The sequence below is a fragment of the Equus asinus genome, chromosome 14 (genome assembly GCF_041296235.1).
Source record: "Equus asinus isolate D_3611 breed Donkey chromosome 14, EquAss-T2T_v2, whole genome shotgun sequence".
Classification (NCBI taxonomy): Eukaryota; Metazoa; Chordata; class Mammalia; order Perissodactyla; family Equidae; genus Equus; species Equus asinus.
In genome coordinates this window covers 17,794,580-17,807,255 of record NC_091803.1, presented here as the reverse complement: position 1 = coordinate 17,807,255, position 12,676 = coordinate 17,794,580, and the positions used below count along the sequence as shown (strand labels likewise).

At 60.6% G+C, this 12,676-nt stretch overlaps 1 protein-coding gene and 1 long non-coding RNA gene across 5 annotated transcripts in view; one reads left to right on the top strand and one right to left on the bottom strand.

Annotated features, from left to right (window-relative positions):
* Nucleotides 1-12,676, bottom strand: part of GTF2IRD1 (GTF2I repeat domain containing 1) — a 113,604-nt gene that overhangs the window by 99,350 nt on the left and 1,578 nt on the right. The window contains exon 1 of one of the 4 annotated variants that reach the window (XM_044746266.2): nucleotides 12,509-12,658. The exons of the other annotated variants lie outside the window; for them this stretch is intronic. The gene's annotated coding sequence lies outside the window, so the exon portion shown is untranslated. Of the gene's footprint in view, nucleotides 1-12,508; nucleotides 12,659-12,676 lie in introns of those variants that run through there. 4 annotated transcript variants of the gene reach the window in all.
* On the top strand, nucleotides 2,796-8,960 carry LOC139040169 (uncharacterized). Its single transcript, XR_011494166.1, has 3 exons — nucleotides 2,796-2,932; nucleotides 3,331-3,452; nucleotides 8,827-8,960. It is a non-coding gene; the product is annotated as an uncharacterized lncRNA (long non-coding RNA).

The window sequence follows — 12,676 nt, the reverse complement described above, 5'->3', positions numbered from 1 at the left end:
CTGCCCACGATGACACAGGGAACTCGTGGGAGCTAGGACTGTGCCGACGTCCAAGCCCTGTTCCACGACCTGTCCCTCCCCTCCCGTGCGCGTGCGGGCTTGTGCACACACTCACCACAGTGCTTCTCCAAGCCCCAATCCCACCTCCGCCCTCACTGGGGTGAGGAGAGCCTGGCCACCTCCAGCCACTCAGGATGACACGGGGCTCACCCGAAGCTGTAGCCCGGTGCTGTGATTCTGCAAAGTGACCCCTGCCTGCCCTTCTCTCCCACCCAGGGAGGGGGACAGCCTGTAGGAGCCCAGCCCAGGCCACACCGTCCCCTACCCAGAACCCAACAACTGACGACAGGCAGCCCCTCACCAAAAGCCCGTGGACTCAGGGGCGTGCAGGGGGCCGCCCTCGGGAGAGCCGGCTCTAGTGGAGGCTCTGCTGCCCCACTGGCTGTGTGATGCTGGGCCACTTGGTTCCCCTCTCTGGGCTTCAGTCTCCTCCTCCAACAAAGATAAAGACATCGATGGCACCCAGCCCCTTCCTCCCTCCAGAGCAGTGGTGGGAGGTGACAGCCAGTCCCCAAAGGAGACTTTCTATCCAAACCCCATCTTGGCCTCAGACCTAGTGGAACCTGTCTTTCCCGTGAAGCCTCAGCCACACTATGGCAAGCAGCAGCAGCCATGTGACTACCCAGTGCTGCGCTGCTAGTGGCCTTCTTTCAGTCCCCCACCCTACCAGCACGACCCTACAAGTACCATGGCCCCCTCCTCATTTGACAGATGAGGACACAGGTGCTCAGAAAGGCTGAGTAACTTGCCCAAGGTCACATAGCCCCAAGGGTCATGGGCCAGCTTCAAAGCACAGTCTGCCAGAAGGAGCAGATGCCCCCGACCCCCTACGACGCCCCTGAGTGGTCCCCCAGGCTCGGCTCGCTGTCCAGTGACTCGCACACAGAGATCTGCAGGCTGGCACACTCCCACGGGCTCACGCCAACCTGTCTTTTCTGCCTCCCGCCGGAGGGCAATGGGCTCCAGGACAGGGGCCAGCCCTCCTCTCTGGGGTTGCAGTGAGGGCCAAGGTGGGCTTCCTGGAGGCATTGTGGGCCCTGACAACCAGAAGGGACCCCAGAGGTACAAAGACCATTTCTGAGCCAAAAACAGGGCCGAGAGCCCAGGGAGAGGTCCTGTGCGGCTGAGATGGCGGGCCTTCTGGGATGCTGGGGCGGGTTACAGAGACCGCAGAGGAGAATCCCAGGGGCGGCCAACCCTCCACACGGACCCCAGGCCCCGGGTCACCCAGTCGGCCCCCCTCATCTCGGCAGCGGACGCAAAGCCAAGAAAACGGGAACGAACAGTCGCTGGTTTCACGCCCACAAAGTTACCCCATCTAAAGCCTGGGACGAGAAAAGCACCCCCTTCCGAAGCTCTGTCCCCACAGAGGGGCATGTCACAGGGTGGGGTCACAGCCCTGCCCCAGCACCCCGTGCCCTCGGCCACTGGGCTCCGAGGTTCCAGCCTCCGAGGCCTGAGGAGTGAGAAGGCGCCTCGTGGGGCCGACAGAGCCCTGGATGGGCTCCCGACAGGGGCGGCGGGCACCCGGACATGGCCAGCGCCAAGCCCACCCGCCCCGCAGTCCCACCTGAAGAGGAAAGGAGGTCAACTGTCCTGAGGTCCCTTCCAGCCCTAACATTTGAGGATACACTCCATCCAGGCGGTTCAGGGCAGGGAGAGGGGAGCCGCGGGAGGGGCCCCTAGAGCCCTGGCCACAGTCACAGGAGCCGTCCTGGAAGACAGACCCAAACCCAACAGCCACCTGTAAATGGGACAGTGGCACCAGCTAGAACAAACGTGGGGTTAATCTGGAAAGGCTGGTTCCAAGATCACGGGGTTCTTTAAACTGAGGCGTAATATACACACAGGGAAATTCACTCTTTCAGCGCATAGTTCCACGAGATTTTACAAACGCACACGCACATAACTGCCATACGCCCGTCCCATCAACACCCCAAACTCCCCCACGCCCGAGTCAACCTGCCCCACCCCACCCCAGGCAACCCCCGGCCTGCTCTGTCCCTACAGCTCTGTGCTCCCCAAAATGTCACATAAATGCAGCCGTGCGGACACAGCCGGGTCTGCCGCCTGCCAGGCAGCCCAGCGCCTCTGCGATTCGCCTGTGTCGTCCATCTCAAGAGCTTGCTCGTCTCCACCACTGACTAGGACTCCACGGTGTAGACATACCGGGGTTCACCACGCACTGGCTGGACAGGCAGACCATTTCCAGTTGCGGCAATTGTGAATAAAGCCATCACAGCTATTTCTCTCCAGGTTCTCACGTGAACCTGTTTGCCTTGCTCTTGGTGAGGCCCTAGAACGGAAGGGCTGGCTCTGCGGTGAGCGAGGCCTGACGTCATAAAAAGCTGCCCCAAATCCACACAGACACCATCAGTGGTTGCCAGGGGGCTGGGGAGTGACTGCTAATGGGTATGGGGTTTCTTTTCAGGGCGATAAAAATTTTCTGCAATTACGCAGTGGTGATGGTTACACAATCTTGTGAATATGCTAAAAACCACTGAATAGAATACTTTAAAATGGTGAATTTTATGGGGTGATTATATGTCAATAAAAATAAACCAATGAATGAATGAATGCCAAACTGTTTTCCAAAACTGGCCACTCGCTGTACACTCCCACCAGCCGTGGAGGAGTTCCAGCCCAGGCCGGTTTTACTTGTTTATTTATTTTGCTAAGGAAGACTGTTGCTGAGCTAACGTCTGTGCCGATCTCCCTCTATCTTGTATGTGGGATGCCTGCGACCGCATGGCTTGATGAGCGGTGCTAGGTCCACACCCAGGACGCGAACCAGCAAACCCCAGGCCACCAAAGTGGAGCGCGTGAACTCAACCACTACGCCACTGCACCAGCCTCCATGCCAGTTTTAAAGGTAAGACATCCTGGAGGCCATTCTGGGCTGCTAGGCACGGAGGAGCGAAGGCCCTGAGGCAGGACTGAGTGAGCCCTGGGCTACAGGCTCCCAGGCTGAGGAGAAAGCAGGTCTCGAGACGGGGAGGGAAGCAGGGTGCAGCGGAGGTGACTGACACTGCCCTCTGCAAGGTGGGGGCCCCTGGGCCCCAGGGCAGGGGGCATGTGACGGGCAGGGGTGACTGTGGCCTATAGCAGAGCCAGGCGCCTGTGATCTATGTCCCAACCCTACCTGTGGGGGCTCCACATCCCCCTACTTCCGCTTTGAGAAACGAAGACGTTCACACTGGACTGGGCCATGAGGGGCAAAAGGGACAAGGCTCATCCGACAGCACTCTCAACCCCCTTCCTCCCCAACAGGCCAGGAAGCTGATGCCTGTCTTCCCCACTTCCTTGGAATTAGGGGGCACCATACGATCCAGGTCTGATCTGCGCAACACTGGAGAAATCCCTGAGGACAGCAGGCATGAAGGCAAAGCTTTGTGAGTAGAATGATTCTGCCCTGACTCCCTCTCTCCGTCTGGACCATGGTGTGAGGGCTGGAGGGGATGTAGCCATCTTGTGACCAAGAGACACAAGCATGGAGACAAAATCCAACATGGTAAGTCAAAACCACATGAGATGGCACTTCATACCTACTAGTATGGCTGTAATCAAAAAGATGGACAACACCAAGTTTTGGTCAAGGATGTAGAAAACTGGAATCCTCATTATACCGCTGGCGGGAATGTAAAATGGCACAACTCCTATGGAAAGTAGCCTGCCAGTTCCTCAAAATGGTAACACAGAAGTGCCAACATGACCCAGCAAGTCCACTCCCAGGTATTTAGCCAAGAGAACCAACAACACAGTTCCCACAAAAACTTGTACACAAGTGTTCACAGCAGCATTATTCACAACAGCCAAAAAGTGGAAACAACCCAACGTTGACCAAGTGACGAGTAGATAAACAAAATGTGGCACATCCGTTGAACGGAATACTATTCAGCCATAAAAAGGAATGAAATTCTGATGTATGCTACAACATAGGTGAACTTGAAAACGTCATGCCAGAGAAAGAAGCCATACACAAAAGGCCACAGATTGCATGATTCCATTTACATGAAGTGTCCAGAATAGGTAAATCTACAGGGACGGAAAAATTAGTGGTTGCCAGGGGATGAGGGGAGGTGGGGATGACGGAGAGACTACCTAATAGGTCCAGATTTCTTTTTGGCTGACAGTAGCGAATATTCCACAGCTTTGTGAGTACGTGAAAACATACTGAAGTGTACCCTTTAAAAAAAATAATTTCAAACTGAAAAAAAGAAATCCAACATGGAGGGAGGAAAAGAACCAAGCCCCTCAGGGCATTGCAGAGCCCCCAACAGCCTCCGCCTGGCCACCCGCGGGGTTCCCCTTGTGCGGAGAAAACAAACACTCCTGGTACAAGCCTCTGTGCTCAGGTCTTCTAGCACCTGGAGCCAAACGCACTCCTATCTGACAGCTGCAGCCCCTCACCGCAGGCCCAGACCAGAGGGGCCCTGCACACGAGGCAGTCCTCAGCCAGGCTGGTGTCAGAATTCAGCGACACAGCGAGTCAACTGGCACAGGCACTGCCTCGGCCTCCCGTACGTGCGTGCACACAGACGTGCACACACAGAAGCATGTGTCTAACAGCCCAGGGATTAACTGTGCTCTCTCCACACAGCCAGCTGCCCATCCAACAGGAACCCCAAAGCCAGGCGGCGTCCCCTCCCCGCTCTGAGACCCCGAGAGCAAGCCAGGTAGCAGAGGTGGCCCCTGGGAGGAGGGGGCATGGCCAGGGCTGGCATCAGGACGGGGAAAGCCCCCGGACCCCCGTGGCCCCACCCCACACGCCCGACCCCCAGCTGCTCCCAGTTCACTGACCAGACTGTCCTGGACACTTGCTGTGCTGGGGGCAGGGATGCGGAGGGACAGGGCGGCGCAGCCCTGACCGCCAGAGGGTGACAGACAAGGACGAGGACACCTGGGACCCAGGGTGTGAGGAGGGCTACGCTGGGGAGCTCAGGGCTTTAGGGACACAGAGGGGCGCCTGACACAGACTTGGGGAGGCGTCAGAGAAGCGACATCCAGGCTGAGACATGCAGGCAAGAATGAGCCCAACCAAGTGGACAGGGAGCATTCAAACATGTTCGAGGAAGAAGCAACAGTGTTATGGAGAAGCAAGATAGAGCGTGGAATGTTCTAGAAACCAAGGGAAGCTCAGCATGGCTGGCCGACCACAGAAGCAAGAAGGGCCAGGCCATGCCTAGCCCGGAAGAGAGGTCTTCGAAAGTCCTCACCTGAACCCAACACAAGGGCCCCAGGCTGGTCCCCACGGACCGCCTCGCCACGCCCAGAGCGCAACACTCACACGGCCACACACCGGCTGCCATTCCTGTCCTTGGACTCTTACTCACCCTGTTGGGCCCCCACCCGAGATGCCCACCCTGCCCACTCTTGGGTCTGAATCCACCCAGCCTCCAGGGCCTGGGGAAGTCGCCTCCTGCAGGCTGCCCGCAGGTGCAAGGGGGAGCAGAGGGCAGGCTCGAAAACCAGCCGCCGCCCCATGCCCCTTGTGGCCCCAGCCCCAGGGGACGAACCAGTGCTACTGTGGGGTCTTCCCAGCTTGCAGCAGCAGAAACTGAGGCACAGCAGACCCCAGGCTCCATGGGCAGAACAGGGAACATGGGTGCCAGGGTCCTCCCTGGGTAGGACTGGGGCTCCTCAAGGGCCAGCCTCTGGGGTCATCGCGTGACAAGTGGAAGAAAAATTCTTAAGCGGGACGGTGACCAGCTTCCCCGGACTGAATGTGCTGATCCTCCCAAGAACCCCGCCATGTAGGGATAACCATCCTCATTTGTGCAGAGGAGACTCAGAGAGGTAAAGTCACTCGCCTGAGGTGACACAGCAGGTCAGTGGCATAAGTGGAACATGAACCATGTCTGGCAGGCTTCAAAGGCCCTGATGGTTCCGTGGCACCCGGCTGCGAAGTGGGGAAGACCTGAGGCAGCCGAAGGAGACCCCGAAGGAGGGGTCCTGGCCTCCTTAGTTGACCCAGGGCAACCGAGAGCATCTCTCCCTTGGATGTGCTGAGGAGAGAATGTCTCAGGGAGCAGCGGGCCCCGGGCCGGTGGGCAATGGACCAGGATCAGAGGGAGGATGTGGTCAGCCCGCCCACAGAGGGCTGCCCCCCCAGAACAGGGGCAGCTACCTCCTTCCCGAAGGCCCCCTTCCCCGACCTGGGCCTCTCTGCCCGAAGCCGCCACACCTGAAAAACCAGCTCCTGGATAAACAGGAGACACACCGGGCTGGCCCAGTCACAAGACCCCCTTGGAGCCCGCCAGGACCACCCTGGCGCTGGCTGGGTGGGCAGCAGGGGTCCCGCCTGCTCCAGGCAGCCACCCAGGAGCACCTGAGGGTCCTCTGCGTGGGGCCAGCCCACCTGAGGCCTCCCCAGCACAGCCACGAGCGATGGGGGCTCCAGCCTCGTGGGGAACAGGTGCCGGGGGAGCCCAGCTCATCAGAGAAACCGACGGATCCCTCACAGAAAACAAAGGGAAAAGCCCCAAATCGCCACGACACCTGCACAGCCACGCCATCATCCAGGGAGCCCCCTTTCTTAGAAAGCCACGGCCCCCAGAGACGGGCAAGCTCTGGTTGGGCCCCCTCCGCTCACAACACCCACCACCAGGTCACACGCAGTGGCAGGCAGAGCCGGAACCAGCCAACCTAGAAGCTTCTGTGACCAACGGACATCCCAGCGCAGCCACACAAACATTCAGGACGAAGGCCACTGCTCACGCAGGGTCAGCCACGGGCCGCGGGGGGTCCAAATGTTCTGTCCACACGTCTTATCTAGAGCCCTAAAAGGTAACCTGGGGGAAAGCGGCCCTACTCTGGCCCAAAGCGGGACACAGAGAACTGGAGGCCTGCGTGTCCCCACCTCCTCCCCTTGGTGGCCGTGGGCCCTCCAGGGCTCTGTGGCAGCCCACTGGCTCAGGTTACTGCAGTTGAGTCTCACGATGGCCCTGCAAACCAGATGCTCCGTTCTCCTGTTTACAGAAGACCAAACCAAAGCACAGAGATGTGAAGTCACTCGCCCAAAGTCACACAGCCCCATTCTGTCTGACCCTAAATCATGCTGCTGACTGCAATGCTGGCCTTGCTGCCCTCCTTCCCTACCCCTGGAGGAAGCCCTAGCCCTGTTTCAGGAAAACACAGGATTTCTGCCCCCAGCTAAAGAGCTGTGGGAGTGGAGACAAGGAACACACTGCCAGGGAGCCCCAGACTCTCAGGGGTGGGGCACACAGAGACAGGCGGAGACCACAGGGCACAGACAGTTCCCTGCGCCGAGCATCAATTGTTCCAGGAGCCCACCTGCCCGGCGAGGACACAGCCCAGGGCAGCGCAGGCAGGTGTAATTTCATCAGGAGTCACCAGAGGCGGAGGATGAAATTCCAGTCTGCGGACAGAGGGGTGCAGCTCTCCCCTCCCGGCTCGGGGTCAGCGCTCGATGGGGGTGGGGACGGGTACAGGCAGTGCCTTTGGGAAAATGAGAACAAGCCACCTGCCGTCTGGGCGGTCCCAATCCCCAGCCGGAGCTGGATCTCTCAGCCAGGAGAGTGTGTGGAGCTGAGTGCAGTCACCGAACGATGGAACGCTGATGGAACACTACTCGGCGACCAAAGGAACTGGCTCCCTATGCCGACATCACGCCGGCGACTGCGTTTATGTGACACTCTGGAAGATGCAAAACTACAGACAGAAAAGAGCCGAGTGGTGGCCAGGGGCCAGGGGGAGGGGGCTGGCTGCAAACGGGTGGGAAGGAACCTCTGGGGGACGGAAGGCTCTGTATTGACCGGGGCTGGACTGCGTGTGCGTGCACACTGGTCAAACTCCTTAAACAGCACATTGAAGACCCGGGCACCTCCCTCGACGGCCCTCACACCTCAACAACACACATCATGACACGCAGAGTGGGCCCCTCCTCCACGCCTGCCTGGGGCTGGATGCCAGGACCTCACAGAGACCCGCAGACCCCGTGCCTCTGCGAGTGTCTCACTGGCTGATGGAGTGACAGAGAGATGAAGAGACACAGGGATACTGACCCCCTTTGTGGTGCTTCTGCCAGTAGCCAGAAAAAGTACCTCAAGACCCCACTAGATCCAACCAGCAAGCAGGCCCGGCCCCGTCCAGCCCTCCAGGAGAGAAGCAGCCTACAGGGTCAGCTGCAGCCACAGGCCCAGGAGGGACAGGGGCCCCCTCCCCAGCACACAGCCTAGCTGAGCGCCTGTGAGCTGCCCAGGACCCCAAGCCTACAGGCCCGAAGCTCTCCCCCCTGGCTTCCCACCCATGTCCACTGCAGACTGGAGTTGGGATGACCCGTGTTCCCCTGCTGCAGAGCCCCACATGAAGCACTGAGCCCCGAACCACAGCCCCACCCTGGGGCTCGGGCAGGACAGGGGTGTCATCTCCATTTTACATGGGAACACATGGCCGGACTGACAGGGAGGGGAAATGGACAAGACCCTGCCCATCACTTCCTGGCCCTGGGCCCCCCGCCCTGCAGGGGCCTCAGGGCTGCAGAAGCAGCCAGGGTCCTGTCATAGATGGTGGCGTGGGGGGATGGTAATTCCCAGCAACCTCAGTACTGTATTCATCGTGCGTCCTTCCAAGGGGACAGCCCCTCAAACCCTGGACCAGCCCGGTGAGGACCCTCCCCTATCAGGGACCCCAGAGGCAGACTCTCTAAGCCTTGAAGGGGGACATCACAGCACTCAGGCCTGGCTCTGCAGACCCTAATCTGGTGTCTAACAGGGGGCTACCTGGCAGCTTCCGCCCTTCTCCCAGCCTCTCTTAACAGGACACTGCATGGACCACAGCGGCAGAGGAGACAGAGAACCAGGGCTTCCCAGACTGGGGATCCCTGAGCCCTCTCATCGCCCAGGCCCAGTCAGAGGTTTGAAAGCTCGGACCGCAGCCTGGAGAGAGCCTGACTCAGGAAACGAGGATGAGCGCCACCTGATTCGAACTTGCTCCAGACCAAGCCCAGGGCCTCAGGGTGAGCCCGGCCCGGCCCCCAACCCCTCCCCGGCCCCCAATAGTCTCACGCCCCAGAGGCTGTGGCTGCAGGGCTGCCAGATAAAATATAAGAACCCCAGGCCAGTGTGAACTTCAGTTACACAAGGAAGTTTCTAGAATAAGTTACATCCCCCATCCCGCATTATCGGTGGCTTATCTGAAATCCAAATTTAACTGGGCGGCCCTATTTTTACTAGCTCAATCTGGCACCCGAAGCAGGTGGTCCTGAAGGAGGGAGACAGGTGGGCGCACAAATAGCTCCGGGTCAGCCAGGCCCAGCTCGGGACCCCAGGGAAGGGGGCTGGAAGGAGGGCTCTGCTCACAGCCCGAGACACCCCCATCGTCCCCCCAAGCCCATGTAGGGACAAAGCACAGCCTTCCTCGGCCCATTCAGGAGCTCTCACGCCCTCCAGAGAACAAGGGCGCAGCCCCTCCATCGCCCTCTCCTCGGCTCTGAGCCCCTTGCTGTCATCAGCCATAACCCACAGCACCGAGTCTGAAATGACAGTGTGCCCTGCTGGGCATTAGGGTCACAGATGGCCCCAGCCAGACATGCCTGCAAACAAGGAACCTGGGCGCAGCAAGGGGGCTGGCTCCCCTTGGGCTCCACCTGGACAGCCCGACACCTACACACAGAAGTCTCCACTGTCACCCTGCCGAGGGGGTGACATCTGACTGTCTTCTGAGCAGGTTGGCCTCCTCCTCTCCCACACACAACAATACTCCCCACCACTCTGCCCCGCTCATGAATTCCTGCCGAGAATTCCCGTCCAGCATGCCGAAGGAGCCACGTCTCCTGGGCCCACACCCTCCGGTAGGTCTAGAGCCCTGGGCCCTGCCCCTCTTGCCAGTGTCCATGAGTTAACCCTGCAGGCCTTGTTCCCGGGCCGCCTTGAGCCCTCCGCAGGCCCCATGGAGCTGGGCACACACTCCTGGCTTGTCCCAAGGAACGTGACTGTGTCCCTGGCTGCCTGCATCAGAGAGAGAGATGCCCACAAACGGCCGAGGGTCAGAGGACTGGGAGAGGCAGGATGGATGACCCCCAGGGAGCAAAGCCCCAGGCTCAGGTTTGGGGGCAGACAGGCTGCGGTGACGGGGAGAAGGGAGCCCAGGAGGATGGGGAGCAGGAAGCTCAGAGAAGGGAACGTGCCCCGGAGATGGGCATTTAGGAAGGAGAGAGAGTCTGCTTGGCAATGCGGGCCATGGCTCTGGGGCAGGATTTCACTCATTCAGTCAGTCAAACAGGCACTCAACAAGTATCTGAGGAGCTCCCCTGGGGCTCTGGGAACCAAAATCAAGCCACCGTTGACTGGGGAGACGCACGCGTAGCTTCTGAGTGAGATCAACGTTGGGACACAGGAAGGACAGGATGTCATGGGCACAAGCACCTTGGCCAGCCCTGGGGACGAGGCAGGCCTCCAGCCCGAGGACCTAACGGCCAGCTAAGTTCTGATGGAGCAGAAGAAAGAGGCAAATTCTACAACCCCTACCCCCCACCCTAGCCAGGCGGGGCCGTTAAGGGAAGACCCCCCCGGCCCCCTCAGGGGAAGGGTGGGAAGAACCTTCCAGGTAGAAGGAACAGCGTGTGCACAGGCCATCAGGCGGCTGGCAGGACTGCAGGATTCAAAGAGGGGACGAAGGAAGCAGTGGGTGGGCAGACGAGCGCTGAGATGCACCAGACCCAGAATGAGGAGGGACCAGAGGTGGTCTGTGGCTCCAAGGTCACACTCAGGACACGACATCCCAAGCCATCACCCACCACACAACCCTGAGATCCTCACCGGGTCTCTGACAACTGGGCCGCCACCACTGTGTGGACGCGCTGGCTGCCAGAGACGGGCGGGCCACAGGAACAGCTGCTCCAAGACCCCTATCATTACGTCTGCCTGCGTGTCAGAGGCTGGCCCGGCTCTGGGGGACTGCCTTAAATGAGCACACAAGGATCTGTGAAAGCACACTGCTTCCTCCAGCATCCGAGAACAGGCCGCCTAAGTGGGTTAAGCAAGCCCCCACAAGGCTGTCTTTAAGACCCAGTTTTGCAACCTTCAGCCCCGAGCTCTCCCACATTTTGAATGAGTGGCCAGAATGCCAACCCTTCCTCGTTTCCTCCGCTGGGGTCCTCTGGGACCCTCTGAGTCAGAGCCTCGACTTTCTAGGTCACCCTCAGAGCAAGCTACAGAACGGGGTGTGGTCTTAGGCCTCCCACATCCCAAAAGCAGATTGGGGGTTCTGATATCCCGCCCCCTTGGGGCCAGGCCCGTCCCTTGGTCCGCAAGTCCCTGCTCAGAAGAGGGCAAAATCTGCCTCACACCCTCCTGGGCCCCGCGCCGGGCAGCTCTCGAGAGCCCTGAGGGCCCAGCCTCACGGCCCTTGCACCCAGCCCCTCCCCATCAGCAGCCACCAGCCTCCCAGCCTCCCAGCCACCCGCCTCCTGCTCCGAATAAATAATCGATGGCGATGCCCTTTCTCTTTGGGAATGACGCTGCTGAAATAAACGGGCTGCCCCGAGGCACCTCCCAAACTCCAAGGCCCAGGGGCCAGTGCCCAGGAGCCCTAGGGGCCCGCAGACCCAGCCACAGGGCAACCAACACACAGAGGGAGAAGACGGCCAGTGGGGGTCGGAGCAGCTTCTGGCCCCTTCCTTCTCTGTGAGCAGTAGGAGAAGCGCAGCGAATGCCCACTCCTCTAGAAGCTCCTCTAGAAGCTGTCCAGGCCTGCCCCTCACCCCTGCCACCAGGCCCAGGGCAGCCCCATGCCCCACATAGCAGGTACCACACTCCATCCAAGGCAACACTTCCCCACGGGCCATGCAGGGAGACCCCTCCACATCGAGCTCCCTCACTCCAGCTGGAGTAGGGACACAGGACCCTCCACCCCAGGCCTGGTCCTGGGGGGCTGGGTCACAGTCCAGACGTCCAGAGCTCCAGCCCCGTCCAGCACTGCCAGGAGGGGAGAGCTCTCAGCTGCACGGTCCCCATACGCCCCGGGCCAGGCGGCAGGCGGGCGCTGGGGAGGCCAGGACAGCGGTCAGGCCCATCGTTCCCAGGGACTCAGCAGGGTGGTGGGCATCAAGCACCCTGCGGCCCCTCCACGGGCCTCCCTGCCCATCTGCAGAAATTCGGAGACCACCCACAGACGGGCGCCTCAACTTGCTCCTCTGGACCCTTTGTGTCCCCCACTGCCATCCTCTGAGTCTCTTCCCCCCACCACCCCCCGGGGGTTCAGCTGCCACCACTCAGGCCAGCCCCCACCCAGGGGACCCCAACAGGAACCACTGTGCTGGGGCAGTTCTCGCTGCGTCGGACTCAGCCTGTGAGCGGGAGACGCGGGCCAGGAGACGGCCCAGCCCGAGGAAGGCAGGGGTGGGGGGAGGTGGCAGGGCGGGGGCCGCGGCCTTCCCAGCCCCTCGGCTCCCACCCTGGCGCCCGCCGCCGCGGGCAGCAAAACTGACCTCATTCGCCAACAGCAGCAGCCTGCGGGCGCCCGCCGCCCGCCCAGGGCGCCCCCCAGCTCCGGAAGGGCCGGGGTGACAGTTCCCGGCTCCCCCGCCCGTCGCGGCAGGTGGGGGCGGCCGTCCCTCCCCTCCCCCGGCCCGAATTATAATCCCAGTCACGTGCCT